This window comes from Nyctereutes procyonoides, unplaced genomic scaffold (genome assembly GCF_905146905.1).
Source record: "Nyctereutes procyonoides isolate TBG_1078 unplaced genomic scaffold, NYPRO_anot_genome, whole genome shotgun sequence".
NCBI lineage: Eukaryota > Metazoa > Chordata > Mammalia > Carnivora > Canidae > Nyctereutes > Nyctereutes procyonoides.
In genome coordinates this window covers 41,306,763-41,322,726 of record NW_026575121.1, presented here as the reverse complement: position 1 = coordinate 41,322,726, position 15,964 = coordinate 41,306,763, and the positions used below count along the sequence as shown (strand labels likewise).

General features: G+C 36.7%; 1 pseudogene; it reads left to right on the top strand.

Annotated features, from left to right (window-relative positions):
• The window catches only part of LOC129516480 (heterogeneous nuclear ribonucleoprotein A1-like), a 112,520-nt pseudogene that overhangs the window by 45,990 nt on the left and 50,566 nt on the right, over positions 1-15,964 (top strand).

The following is a 15,964-nucleotide window of genomic DNA, read 5'->3' as shown; positions in this document are numbered from 1 at the left end:
GCACATTCTGTGAAAAGCTTTGGCTTTTTAGACATTAGTTTCATGACAACTGCATGCATACAAATTTGGGAATATATAATAATGTGATATTGTTTAAAAGTTCATGATAATATTGCTTCTACATTATCTTAAGATATTAGGAAATAATAAGAAAATATTCATTTGCTATTCAAAGGAATTCAATATAGGAGAAATAAAAATGATACATTTTATAAAATACTTTAAAAACTATATATATTCATAGGAAAATATTCAGTATCTTGAAAACATGGTGACTATATTTCTAAAAAAAAATAAACTGTGGTAACTCCTCAGAATATAATATTTGAATAAGAAGGTTATACATATTTGATATTTGAATAGAAAAGTTATGTATATTAATTTTCACTTAAAAATCAGTATTTATTTTATTTAAAAACTTTGGCTTGAATTTGTTTTGTGATCACAATTTTATAATAATTTTATTAAAATACATATAAAACTAAAACATTCATTCAAACTTCCTTGCTGCCTCATTATGCATAGTTATAATTGCATCACAATTTTTTCGGCAAGTTTTCAATTGATTCAATCATGATATTCAAACATAAAAATAAAAATTCATAAAAAGTAACATTAGGGACTCCTGGGTGGCTCAGAGGTTAAGCATCTGCCTTTGACTCAGGGTGTGATCCTGGAGTCCTGGGATGGAATCCCACATCGGGCTTCCAGCAGCCTGCTTCTCCCTCTGCCTGTGTCTCTGCCTCTCTCTCTGTGTGTGTGTGTCTTTCATGAAAAAACAAATAAAATCTTTTAAAAAAAAGTAACATTAATATATAGTTTTATGATACAGGTCCTTAAAAATATCAAATTTAGTTTCAGTATTAAAAATCTATTTAAAAATCCACATGGTTTAAAAGATGTTATCTAATATTAATAAATACATATATTTTTTTTAATTTTTATTTATTTATGATAGTCACAGAGAGAGAAAGAGAGAGAGGCAGAGACATAGGCAGAGGGAGAAGCAGGCTCCATGCACCGGGAGCCCGATGTGGGATTCGATCCCGGGTCTCCAGGATCGCGCCCTGGGCCAAAGGCAGGCGCCAAACCGCTGCGCCACCTAGGGATCCCCAATAAATACATATTTTAATTTAACTTAAAATCTATCCTCCCATAGAATGTAAGCAGCATGAGGGCAGGGCTGTATGTGTGTGTGTGTGTGTGTGTGTGTGTGTACATGCACACATGCATGTGTGTTTTAATTGCTATATATGTAGTTCTTATAATAGTGCTTGGCACATATTGAGTACACTGTGAATATTTTTAATACAGAAAAAAACTTTAAATCTGTTATTTTTAAAGGACAAAAACTTTTGAATCTGTTTAAGCTAAGTTGCACAGTCAAGTATAGAAAAATAAATGTATAAAAAAAAGAAAAATAAATGTTTAATAACTAAATATTCATCAACCCATACGAAAAAGTGTGTACTCATAATAGCAAAAATGTATGACTATCAAAATATATCATCAACACTCAGACATAACTTTTGTTTAAAAGATCTGATTACTTTTTGTCATTGATTGGCTTTTCCCAATTTTTATTCATATCAAAAAGAAAACAGAAAACATATATAAATATTTATCTCTATGTTATCTTTAGTAATTCCCAAGTAGGAAACATCATGAGATGTTTTGCTCCCTACCTCAAAAAAAAATATTACTTTAGATTAATGCAGAATTACAACTTTAGATCCATTACCATACAATTTTAAATAGTTTAACACCATATAATACTCATTGTAGCTTTTTGACACACTTTAAAATTATATTAATAATAGAAACCAATCAAAGAATGTTGAATAATTCTATTGCATGTTACAAAGATGGGAATAACAAAAGTGTCCACTTTATTAAATACTGTTTTGGTGAGGATTATGTGAATACTCAGTAACAACTGATACATCATAAACCTCCAATAAATATTAGAGTTGTTAATACTTGCTATATCTGTATTTTCTGTTACCATTGTCACCTGAATTATTTACACCAAACTTTGATCCAAATCAATATACATGAACTGCTCTTCTCATATTACCAGTGTTTTTCATGCTAAATTCATGCTCATTTTTCATTTCTAAAACTCATGGAACCATCAGCAAGTAACCTATTGTATGGTAGTGGATCTAATGTTACAGCAACAAGAGAAAACAAATATACCCTCCTACTTAATAACCATTCTCTCAATATTCTTTGCTGATTGCTTATCTCTTCTGTGTTCCAGATTTGAATCTTTGAGCCACAGATTTTCCTTACCCAAATCTACTTCCTATGTGTTTTTATTCAGACTTATGTCTTTGATCCCTCAGCACTTTGAAGACTATTGTTAGAGATTGAATTGTTTCCCTTCTCCCAGATACATTGAAGTTCTAACCCCCAATACCAGTGATTGTGTGAACATGACATTTTTTTTTTTTTAAAGATCATTGCATCAAGTTAAGATGGCTGTTAGGACCAGCCCAGGTCCAATATGCTTTGTATCCTTATAAGAAGAAGAGAACACCATCTGAAGACACAGACACAGAGGGAGAATTCACATAATAACAGACAGAAATTGAAGTGATGCTGCTATAAACCAAGACACACCAAAGATTGATGGCCACCACCGGAATCTGCAAAAGACAAGGAAGGAATCTACCCAGAGTCTGAGAAGCAGCATGGTTCTGATGACAGCTTGATATTGGAAAGCCTCCAGAACTATGAGACAATATTTTTTTAATCCATTCAGTTTGTAGTACTTTTTTATGGCAGCCCTAGGAAACAATGACAACTATCAAATTTATAATTCTAATGCTAATTCATTCTCTGAAAAAATAAATTCCTTTATTCAAGTGCTTACTAGACATTTTGATTAGGAATTGTACTGGACTTTTTTTTTTTTTTCCAATTTGGCATCACCAATATCTCCTTCTAAGATCCTCTCTGCATGGTGAGGAAAAGATAAGAACTACATTTTTTGGCATCTATTTCCCTTTCTGCTTCTGGGATTGGGCTTCCATTGAAAACTCACAGAATTTGTATGGTAAAAGAAAAGGAGACTAATTATGGGAGGAACATCCAGATGTAAAAGAGTGATCACTTGAGATTCATCTGGTTTATTGCTACAGACTGAGATAGTAGAAGTTTTATCAATAAGTCATCAAATTTCCCAGTGATACTTGAAAATTATGGGCTATGTGCTTTAGCATTTGTTTGCCTGACCTTCAGAGGTGATTTCCTTAAATACTGTACCCTAACTTTCATCTCATCCAACAACACTATAATCTTTAACTTCATTATCAAATCTGTTTTCCTGAATGAACCCAAATCCATTCAGGAGCAAAATAAGCATCTTGACTTTAGCATGTCTATAACTAACTCCTGCCCTTTGCTGCCCTATCTCCTAATTCCAAAACCTACTTCTTCTAAAGAGTTATCCAGTTCAGTGGATAGAAACTATCTGTCTAGGCAATCGGCCACAAATCCTGAAGCAGTCCTTGATTACTTTCCCACACACTCCATTCCCAATTCATTTTCAAATCCTATTGAAAAATACAACAGAATCTGATCACTTCTCACCACTTTTTCACTGCAACCTCTGTGAGCTATTAAAAATAGTCTCTATTCTTATTGCTGTCTAGTCTTTTAAATGGTTTTCCTTCTTCTGCTCATATCCTCTCTGCAGTTTATTCTCAACAAAGCAGAAGATTAAGGTTTGTTCAACTAATATAGAAAACATGAATAATTTAACACTTTCAAGGTGGCATATACCTTTATAAATAGAAACATAGACATAGAATCATATCGTTTGCGTAAATTAAAATAGTGTGATATAAAGGCTAAGAATGCTCTCCCAATTTTTATTCTATCTATGGCACTTATTATCTGGGTGATCTTTGGCAAGTAATAATAATCTCTGTTAAATGTAATTTGTTCTTCTGGAAAAGAAAGCTAATAATACTTTCCCATAAAGTCATTAGCAAAGGACCTAATAAAATATGCTCTGAAAATGGTGGCAATAATTATTATCATTAGAAAAAATGAATCCCCTTATTATAAAATATGACTAAAGTTCATTGTTATCAGCCCCCATGCAACACTTATTTCCTCAACAGACATAAATATAACAGCATATATGCAGACACATTTTCATTCCCAGGCAGAAATGTCTCCATTGATTTGGCAGATGGTCCCTGAACAAGCTTGAACAATTATTTGGGATCATTAACTCTGAATTGTGTTAAGAAGAATAAGCAAACCCTGCAGGTGAAAAACTAGTTCATTTACCTTACAAAGCAATCAAAGCAAATTTCTTGTGGGAAAGGTAGTTGGAGTAGCAGCAATGTGACATAAGGAAATATACTGAATTCAGAAAGAGAAGATCTTGGTTGTTGTATGTTCTCTGCATCTCTCTCTGCCTCTGCCTCTATCTCTACCTCTATGTCTATATCATCTCTATCTCTATTTATATCGTCTAGAGAGAGATCTTTATTATCTATCAAATCCTAGATAGATAAATTGTAAATATATTATACTTTATAAGATATCAGTAATTACAAAATATAAACATTTATAGTTTTTCCAAAGTGCCTCCCAAAGAGTGCATTGTTTTTCTTACCCAATTCAAGTTAAAAAGATAATTTCCAGATATCTGAATGGCTGCTTTCTTTCCAAATACTCTGCCCCAAATATCATCCAGCTTTATGAAGTTTTATTAGTTTTAGTTACAACCATGCATGTGTCTGATCTCCAAACTAATCTTAAAATCCAAGCCACTAAACATATATCCAGTTAAAATACACTGAAACACTCATGCACATTTAATTCCAGCTTACCACTATGGCTTTGAGTTCTCTTTTTTGTTAGCACTTGGATATCCCCTTTCTCTTGTTTTTAAGCTTATCTATATACTAACATTGTTTTTGTACTCAACATTTCTGTATGCTTGAGACACCATAAAATATCACAAAGTAAGTAAGGTATCATAAAATATCACTTAAATTCACCATAACAAGTGGAATTATTATTTTGAAGGTGTGTAATGTATTAAATATCATTATGTAGGTGTTAAAATAATACAATTGCATTGGAATAGTAAAAAATATAGCCCACATTATTGTATTATTAAGTGAAATAAGTAAATTAAAGAGTAGCATTTATAATGTTATTCCTTTTGTTAAAATATCTTTTGATGGTTTTGCATAGACATATATCTTGGGTGAATACATATGAAACTATTAATAATAGTTAGCTTCAGGAGGTAGGATTAGAATAGGATTAAGGGCTTTTATCTCAGAATGCCTTGATTGATGGTCTTTTAGATGGTTGAATTTTCTTTTCTTCATTTCTTTTTTCTTACATATAATGTATCAGTGAGCAATTGTGTGAGAACATCTAAAAGATGAATTCATAGATAATACTGTCTAGATCATAAATTGTAGGAATGTTTTAGTAAACTTTACTCTCAATTGTGCTCTCTAGAGGACTTTTTAAAATACTGTATTATTGAATTGTATTTAAAACATGCATATATTTTGTGATTAATAATGAATGTTTAAGGCACAACCTAATGATTCCAGTCAATAATATTGTATTATACACTTTACAATTCCTAAGAGACCAGATTTTAAGTGTTCTTACCATAAAAAGATATCATAACTATGTGACTTGATAGAGTTGTTAGCTAATGTTACACTGGAAATCATATTGCACTATAGAAACATATCCATGTACACCTTAAACTTACACAATGAAATATGCGGATTATATCTCAATTTTAAAAAATAAAATTTAATTTAAAAATGAATATAATTTCTCTTGATTTTATTTTTGTGCAAGAAAACTACATGACTAAAGATCTTTAAAGCTATCTTAAGATTCTGGTTACCACAGCGGTGAGAAACTAAAGGCAAGTGGCCTTAAGGTAGGAGAGAACGCCTTGTTTTGTTTTGTTTTGTGTTTTAATTTCATGTTTTGTTTCATTCTTAATTAGGCAGAATAAGGCTTTTTTTTTTAAGATTTTATTTACTTATTCATGAGAGATACACAGAGACAAATACATAGGCAGAGGGAGAGGCAGGCTCTCTGTGGGGAGCCTGATGCGAAACTGGATCCCAGGACCTGAGCCAAAGGCAGATGTTCAACCACAGAGCCACCCAGGAGTTCCAATAGGGCTTTTTTATATTTAAATTTAATTGTCTTCATTTGTAAAACATTCCTTGCCCTCATAACACTCCCAAATGAAGGATTAAGAGATAATCTACATAAATGTATAACTCCACAGGTCTTATGAATGAAGGAGCTCCTAAAGTTCAATGGTCAAGTCACGGGAAGCAGAGTGAGTAGTTCAGAGGATTAGATGCATGCAGACACAAGGAGCATCACCAGTTATCTTTTACATAATTTAGAAAAAGCATTTGTCAGTAACATTCAAGGCCCACGCACATTCACACTGTGTTAATTATTAAATGGATATTCTTACATAACTTACTGCCTCAAAACATGCTTCATTTCCTTCTCACCTCCTGGATGGGACTATAAAATTTTGTAAACCAGGTGATATCTGAATTGATGTTTCAGGTATAAATCAAACTTTGCCAGAGAAACTGTAAGTACTACCAAGAAAGGAAAGCAACTTATGCTGATGAAAAATTGTATAAGATGAGATGGAATCTTGAGGAATACATAAAATGCTGCAAATGCCCTGAAGAGGAGGAAATGGGGTTAGCTTGGAATTTTGGGAGATGCGGATGATAAGCAAACATGGGCCAAAAGGTAGTCAACCAGTTATGACATGCTAAGAATTTTTTTTAAGATTTTATTTATTTATTCATGAGAGACAGAGAGAGAGAGGGGCAGAGACACAGGCAGAGGGAGAAGCAGGCTCCACACAGGGAGCCCGATGTGGGACTTGATCCCTGGTCTCCAGGATCATGCCCTGGGCCGAAGGGAGACACCCAACCACTGAGCCACCCAGGTATCCCTAAGAATTTTTGTACTTCATTCTAAGAGGTACTAATACTACGGAGATTAATGTGTAGAAAATGAGTAGTGGACATTTTCAAAGTTTCTAACTCATTGGTCTAGTATGGGGGAACTTTTGTAATTTGAAAAACAGATTTTATATATGAATATAATATGATAAATGATTTAATATGAATATTCATTTGATAAAACTAAGCTTTAGTTATAAATACCCTTGTAATATTTACATTTTAAGAACTAAATAAAAATAGTTAATTACAAGTAAATATGACCAGAACCATTTAGGAAACAGAAAAGTAAAAATACAATCATTTTTCAACATTTACAGTGCCAAATAAAAGCCATGATAGGTGTAGAAATCAAGGTTACTGTTCTAAAGTAATTTAAGGCAATTTCATGCTTCATATTACTATCTCTAGTTCATTTTAATGAAGATCTATGATTGGAGAGCACAAATAGTAATTCTGGTGCTACTTCAATAGAACAATATAAAATTTCTCAAATTTTACAAATATATGATCCATGAGTTTTTTATTTACAGAATAAGTGTCTTAGTGAGATTGTGCCAGGATATCATGCTGAATGACATTGACTCTTCTCAGTCTGAATTTCTTTACTTTCTTTACCTTCCATTACTTCCAAGCAATGGAAAGAAATTGAGAGACATGATCTTTAATATCCCTTACAACAATGTTTTAGCTTCACAAAATATCCAATATGAATTACCTCTATATATGTAAATTAATAATCGGGTGACCATGACATAGAGGAAAAGAAAAATGCAGAAGACTGAACAGGAATGTGTGATCCAGAAAGGAAATAATGCACATTGACTGAGAGAGATACACTAAAGGTACAAAAAACACTTACAAAGTTATTTACATATTGGAAATATGCTGAAACTAGCATATGCAGATAAATACCCAACCTTATCTTATTAAATACTACCAAGCTAAATATAAATACTAAAAAATGCTAGAAAAGAATCTGTGGCAATGCAGAGCAGGAGAAGAAAACCCATGAATACATTGGAAAAGAGGATAGAAAAGCTGTATGAGCTTTCTGCCCCTGGATGCCACTGAGTAAGCATCGTTAAAGTCTCCCCTTCCACCGCCATCCTGTCTAAGTCAGAGTCTCCCAAAGAGCCTGAGCAGCTGCCAAAGCTCTTCCTTGGAGGTTTGAGCTTTGAAACAACCGGTGAGAGTCTGAGGAGCCATTTTGAGCAATGGGGGATGCTTATGGACCGTGTGGTAATGAGAGACCCCAACACCAAGCCCTCCAGAGGCTTTGGGTTTGTCACGTATGCTACTGTGGAGGAGTGGATGCAGCCATGAATGCAAGGCCACACAAGGTGGATGGAAGTGTTGTGGAACCAAAGAGGGCTGTGTCAAAAGAAGATTCTCAAAGACCTTGTGCCCACTTAACTGAAAAAGATTTTTGTTGGTGGCATTAAATAAGACACTGAAGAACATCATCTAAGAGACTATTTCAAACAGTATGGGAAAATTGAAGTGATTGAGATCATGACTGACCCAGGCAGTGGCAAAAAGAGAGGTTTTGCTTTTGTGACCTCTGACGACCATGACTCTGTAGACAAGATTGTCATTCAAAAATACCATACTGTAGGGGGGAGGGGCAAGATGGCGGAAGAGCAGGGTCCCCAAATCACCTGTCCCCACCAAGTTACCTAGATAACCTTCAAACCATCCTGAAAATCTACGAATTCGACCTGAGATGTAAAGAGAGACCAGCTGGAACGCTACAGTGAGAAGAGTCCGCGCTTCTATCAAGGTAGGAAGACGGGGGGAAAAAGAGATAAAGGAACAAAAGGCCTCCGAGGGGGAGGGGCCCCGCGAGGAGCCGGGCTAAGGCCGGGGCGAGTGTCCCCAGGACAGGAGAGCCCCGTCCCGGAGGAGCAGGAGCTGCACCAACCTTCCCGGGCGGGCGGAAAGGGGCTCGCAGGGAGTTGGAGCAGGACCCAGGAGAGCGGGGATGCCCTCGGGCTCCCGGGGACACTAACAGACACCTGCGAGCGCAGGGGAGTGCTCCGAGCTCCCTAAGCGCTGCAGCGCGCACGGCGGGACCGACCTGAGCAGCTCGGAGGGGCTCGGGCGGCGGCTCCGCGGAGGGGGCTGAGGGGCGGGAGCGCGAATCCCACAGCGCAGGCCCCGGAGCACAGGGCGCCGGGACACAGCCCAGGATCCGGCCTCCCCCGGGACAGGCAGAGGCCGGGAGGGCCCAGGACAGCGAGGACGCTCCTGCCCCGAGCTGAGCACATCAGCGGCCCCGCCCCGGAGCCTCCAGGCCCTGCGGACGGAGAGCCGAGAGCCCGAGCCCCGTAGTTCCTGCGGAGGCTGAATCCAGGCTTCCAGAGTTGCCATAGCAACTGCTGCTGTTCCTCCTGAGACCTCACGGGGTAAACAACCCCCGCTGAGCCCTGCAGCAGGCAGGGGCAGAGCAGCTCCCCCAAGTGCTAACACCTGAAAACCAGCACAGCAGGCCCCTCCCCCAGAAGACCAGCTAGACGGACCTGTGATACTCCCCCGTGTTCCAATACAACTTGTTTTTGGCCACTCTGCACTGAGCAAAATGACTAGAAGGAAAACCTCACCTCAAAAGAAAGAATCAGAAACAGCCCTCTCTCCCACAGAGTTACAAAATCTGGATTACACTCCAATGTCAGAAAGCCAATTCAGAAGCACCATTATACAGCTACTGGTGGCTCTAGAAAAAAGCATTAAGGCCTCACGAGACTTCATGACTGCAGAATTTAGATCCAATCAGGCAGAAATTAAAAATCAATTGAATGAGATGCAATCCAAACTAGAAGTCCTAACGACGAGGGTTAACGAGGTGGAAGAACGAGTGAGTGACATAGAAGACAAGTTAATGGCAAAGAGGGAAACTGAGGAAAAAAGAGATAAACAATTAAAGAACCATGAAGACAGATTAAGGCAAATGAACGACACTCTGAGGAAGAAAAACCTACGTTTAATTGGGGTTCCCGAGGGCGCCGAAAGGGACAGAGGGCCAGAATATGTATTTGAACAAATCCTAGCTGAAAACTTTCCCAATCTGGGAAGGGAAACAGGCATTCAGATCCAGGAAATAGAGAGATCCCCCCCTAAAATCAATAAAAACCGTTCAACACCTCGACATCTAATAGTGAAGCTTGCAAATTCCAAAGATAAAGAGAAGATCCTTAAGGCAGCAAGAGACAAGAAGTCCTTGACTTTCATGGGGAGGAATATTAGGGTAACAGCAGACCTCTCCACAGAGACCTGGCAGGCCAGAAAGGGCTGGCAGGATATATTCAGGGTCCTAAATGAGAAGAACATGCAACCAAGAATACTTTATCCAGCAAGGCTCTCATTCAAAATGGAAGGAGAGATAAAGAGCTTCCAAGACAGGCAGGAACTGAAAGAATATGTGACCTCCAAACCAGCTCTGCAAGAAATTTTAAGGGGGACTCTTAAAACTCCCCTTTAAGAAGAAGTTCAAGTAACTCTGAACGTGAATGGGCTTAATGACCCCATCAAAAGGCGCAGGGTTTCAGACTGGATAAAAAAACAGGACCCATCTATTTGCTGTCTACAAGAGACTCATTTTAGACAGAAGGACACCTACAACCTGAAAATAAAAGGTTGGAGAACCATTTACCATTCAAATGGTTCTCAAAATATACCCTAAAAACTACAGAACACTTCTGAAAGAAATTGAGGAAGACACAAAGAGATGGAAAAATATTCCATGCTCATGGATTGGCAGAATTAATATTGTGAAAATGTCAATGTTACCCAGGGCAATTTACACATATAATGCAATCCCTATCAAAATACCATGGACTTTCTTCAGAGACTTAGAACAAATTATTTTAAGATTTGTGTGGAATCAGAAAAGACCCCAAACAGCCAGGGGAATTTTAAAAAAAGAAAACCATATCTGGGGGCATCACAATGCCAGATTTCAGGTTGTACTACAAAGCTGTGTTCATCAAGACAGTGTGGTACTGGCACAAAAACAGACATATAGATCAATGGAACAGAACAGAGAACCCAGAAGTGGACCCTGAACTTTATGCTCAACTAATATACAATAAAGGAGGAAAGACGATCCACTAGAAGAAAGACAGTCTCTTCAATAAATGGTGCTGGGAAAATTGGACATCCACATGCAGAAGAATGAAACTGGACCACTCTCATGCACCATACACAAAGATAAACTCAAAATGGATGAAAGATCTAAATGTGAGACAAGATTCCATCAAAATCCCAGAGAAGAACTCAGGCAACACCCTTTTTGAACTTGGCCACAGTAACCGGAGAAGGACAAACAGTGTATGTTCTCATTCATTTGGGGAATATGAATAATAGTGAAAGGGAATATAAGGGAAGGGAGAAGAAATGTGTGAGAAATATCAGAAAGGGAGACAGAACATAAAGACTTCTAACTCTGGGAAATGAACTAGGGGTGGTGGAGGGGGAGGAGGGTGGGGGTGGGGGTGAATGGGTGACGGGCACTGAGGGGTACACTTGACGGGATGAGCACTGGGTGTTATTCTGTATGTTGGTAAATTGAACACCAATAAAAATTAATTTATAAAAAAAAAATACCATACTGTAAATGGCCACAACTTTGAAGTAAGGAAAGCCCTATTGAAGCAGGAGATGGCCAGTGATCGTGGAGGTGGTTTTGGTGATGGTTTAGGTGGTGGTGGATAGCTATAGTGTTTAGGCAGTGGGGATGGCTATAACGGATTTGGTAATGATGGAAGCAACTTTGGAGGTGGTGGAAACTATAATGATTTTGGCAATTACAATAATCAATCCTCAAATTTTGGACCCATGAAAGGAAGACATTTTGGAAGCAGAAGCTCTGGCCCCTATGGTGGTGGAGGCCAATACTTTGTCAAACCACAAAACCAAGGTGGCTATGGCGGTTCGAGCAGCAGCAGCTATGGCAGTGGCAGAAGATTTTAATTACTGCCAAGAAACAAAGTTTAGCAGGAGAAGAGAGCCAGAGAAGTGACAGGGAAGCTACAAGTTACAACAGATTTGTGAACTCAGCCAAGCACAGTGGTAGCAGGGCCTAACTGCTACAAAGAAGACATGTTTTAGACAATACTCATGTGTATGGGCAAAAAACTCAAGGACTGTATTTGTGACTAATTGTATAACAGGTCATTTTAGTTTCTGTTCTGTGGAAAGTATAAAGCATTCCAACAAGGGGCGATAATATAGATTTTTTTTTTGCACCGATGCTGTTGATTGCTAAATGTAATAGTCTGATCATGATGCTGAGTAAATGTGTCTTTAAAAAGAAAAAGCCATATGATCTAATTCTAGACAAGGGGTTTAATAAATAGTAAGAGAGGAAGAGGTTTGACCTTGAGCCTAAACGAGGTCAGAAACTAGAACCAAAATCAGTGCTACAAAACTTAATCCAAGACTCATGAAAATTGCACTAGAGAAAAACTGCATATGGACCTAGGAAAGTACCAGAAATTTGTCCTATGCCTTAATGCTGGAGGTGGGAGAACTGTCCTCTGTAAAAAATTTAATTCCTAAATTTGTTCCATGTACAATTGAGGGAGCCATGTTCACAGTGTCCACATGTTGTAGGAATTCAGGGAGGAAGAAAATAAAGCAAAATCTCAACTATTAACACTAGAGTCACTGTAGTTACCCTCTCTCATGATAAAAGTCCTCAGCAGCATTCATTGCTCTACAGGGAAGTCAGGGATTCCAAGAGTTAAAACAACTTGAATCTGTTGAGGATGACTGCATTATCTAAAGTTATAAAAGACACAATAGTAATCATCCATGAGGAGGTACATCAGAATTAACAAAATTGAATCATTAACAACAAAACAATTTATGATGATAAAACAATCTGAGAAAGGCTACAAAAATATTTGCATTAAATGTATAAACAGATAAATAAAAAAATTAAATCATAATTACAGCAAAGGAAAAATGTTAAGGGGCAAAATTCTTATTATTTTTAAATTTTTTAAAAAAATATTTCAGAGCAAAATTTTTAAAAGATATAAGTAAAATGTCTAGACAATTTTAATGTAATTAAAAAAATTCAGTGGAGAACTCAAGCAAATTTTAGAACAGAGGAGAAATTTCAAAAGTACTGGAAGGTAGATCTAAAGCAACTGGCTAAAACAAAGCACAGAAAGATGGACATAAGATTCTGTAGTATTTAAATAAGAGTAGTAACACTAGAGCTCTTACATGCAAAAGGCCGATTTTAGTGCTCACTTTGGCATCACATATAAAAGGCCAATTTTATACTAAACTAGAGAAAATACAGTAAGGGTCATCACATGAACAATTTCAGGGCCACATTTCATTTTAGAGCATATATAAATGGTGCCATCTGGAGTTACACAGTGTATAACATGCATGGTCCAATGCAAAAGACTCCTCTCCCATTTCCTCCCTCATATATTATTTCTAACATATATTTCCTAGTTTCAATCCACAGGATATTTTATTTGCACAACTACTATTATCAAATTAAATTAGGAAAGGATTTCAATCCAGCTCCTACAAAATACCTGCTTAAGAATTTTATCTGAGAACTATTCATAGGAATCTTAAGCCATTCTTTTAGATGTTTTAATTCTCACTAAAATTACTTCAGTAAATTATAAGTTAACTATCTATTTCACTGATATTGAATTCAAGAAGTATTCATTTGAGAATAATTTGTATCTCTTCAGCCAATACTTTCAGTTGAATGCATTATATTTGTTGTCATATTTTCTTTACAAGAGGATTTATTAAATGACTCCCTCTTCCTCTCTGTATGCAGTTCCAGAAGATGACAAAGCTCCCCACCCACCCCATCCCAAATAGATATATGCTTTCTTTTGTCAGACAGGAAACTATCTAGAATTGGGAAAATTAGTTACCTCTTTTTGTCACTCCAGCTATCCTTTGAATCCATTCTTTTTTATTGAGAAAGCTCATTTCCCCCACATATTTTAAAGCAATTCCAGAAATTATAGCAATAGTACTTCACATTTGGTACGATAGAATGAGGATCACTTCTACTTTCTGCTTCAATATCATTTAATGGATTTAAACCTTTAAAAAATGTCTTCAGTGTGATAGAAAAGCACTTCAGTAGGAATGTTACTGATGTCTAGTAGACATCCCAATAAATAAACGTTTCCTTATTCCCCAGCTGTGGTTTTTTATTCAGTATTACTATTAACAGAAAACAACAGACTGGTAAAATAGACAGTACAGGTTTAATGATGAATTAAACTGCATTGCATTGACATTCTCTAAGCCAGTAAGCTCTATATAATTGATTTTCTTTCAGAGGTCAATGTGAAACAGTAGTTTGAAAGTGACATCCCCAAATAAATTCTGATTGTTGACCCTTGCTGTAGCTGTCTTTCTGTATATCATTAGCTGAGGCATTAAACCTGTAAGTTTCTTCACCTGTAAAACATGGTAAGAATAATGTTTTTTTTTTACCAGAGGATTATGAGAGGGTAACTGTTGACAACACAGCTCTTAAGGCCTTTTAGAATATTGATTCCTAGTATTTTTAATGCAGATAAAATTAATATATGTCAATTTGTTGATGACTATGAATATATTTTATCTTAATGTATACATATATAAACAAATTGTATGGTAAATTATACACATTATTGAGATGAATTTCTAAAATGTCAGTGCTTAACTGACTTTAAATGTCAGAAAAATACTTTCAGATTGATAGCCAATATAATACAGTATTTGAAATGAAATGCAATTTTCTTTCACCCTTAGGGTTTGCATTACCCTGTAGTTTCTGTGTCTTTACCAAAAATACAGTGTCTTGCAGTGACCACATCCTTTTAAAGTAAGCATGATTTACATCTTACTGAATATTGAGGTTTTAAAAACTGACAGCATGTTTATATTACTTATGACAGTATGATTTTAATTTGCGTATGATACCGAAGCTCAGTAGCATTTTTTTCTAGGATAAATGTATAATTTGGAACAATTAGGAAGTCCCAACAACCTGGAGAGATTTGGCCAGGGTATTAAAATAAGTAAGGAAAAGGGACCATCAAGCTGTGACTTGGAGTCCCATTTCCTGGCTTCTTCTTAAAGAAAAGAGCAGAGGAGGCTGGTTATTTTCCTTACTTCTAGTGTTAGGAGTGGGCTATTCAAGCAGAAAGAACCATATGTTGGGTAAAGGGAAATGTTCCATTAATTGAATTCTAACTCCTTGAATGACCATTATTGTTACTAGGCTACTAGGCTAGATTTGAAGGTACCAGGGCACATGGTCTGGGGTGTGGTGCATGAAAAACTTTCATGAAAGAGAAAGAAGGGGCTGTAGCTCCTCTATGAGGTGATCTAAGAGTGAATATGGTGAAAAGAAATGCAAATGACGGGACTACAGCCCTACTGTGCAGATCCTTTCACTGGTGCTTCTCGGCAACACTCTGTTGATAGCCTGCTGCTTCTGAAACCCAGTATGCCTCTGACCACGTGGGCTGCAGAGGAGGCTATAAGTAAAGAGAAATCCACAATTATTTCACAAAAACATGGACACAAATTCAGATCAATAAAGTCGAAAACCTAAGCCAAGCTCTACTACATATGAATTTTTGGTGGAAGGAGACAACAGGAAATTATTTTCAGGGAAAGAATTCAGAAGTTTATTTCCCACTTCAAAACTCTACTGCTTTAAGATCAACTTTAGTTTGGTTGCAACTAAAAAGAATGCAGGAACAACTCCAGCATTCTGTTACTAGATACAAGTTCTTTTTAGGAAGCATGCACCATTCAAATGTGATTTCTCTAAATATTTCTTCAATAAATAGACCAATCCAGATAAACTGACAAAATGGAATGAAGCAATTTGTTTTGTAGGACTTGATACTTAATCCAATCAGCAAGCTAATGTTGCAGCTTGTAGATGAGACCAATGCCAGTTT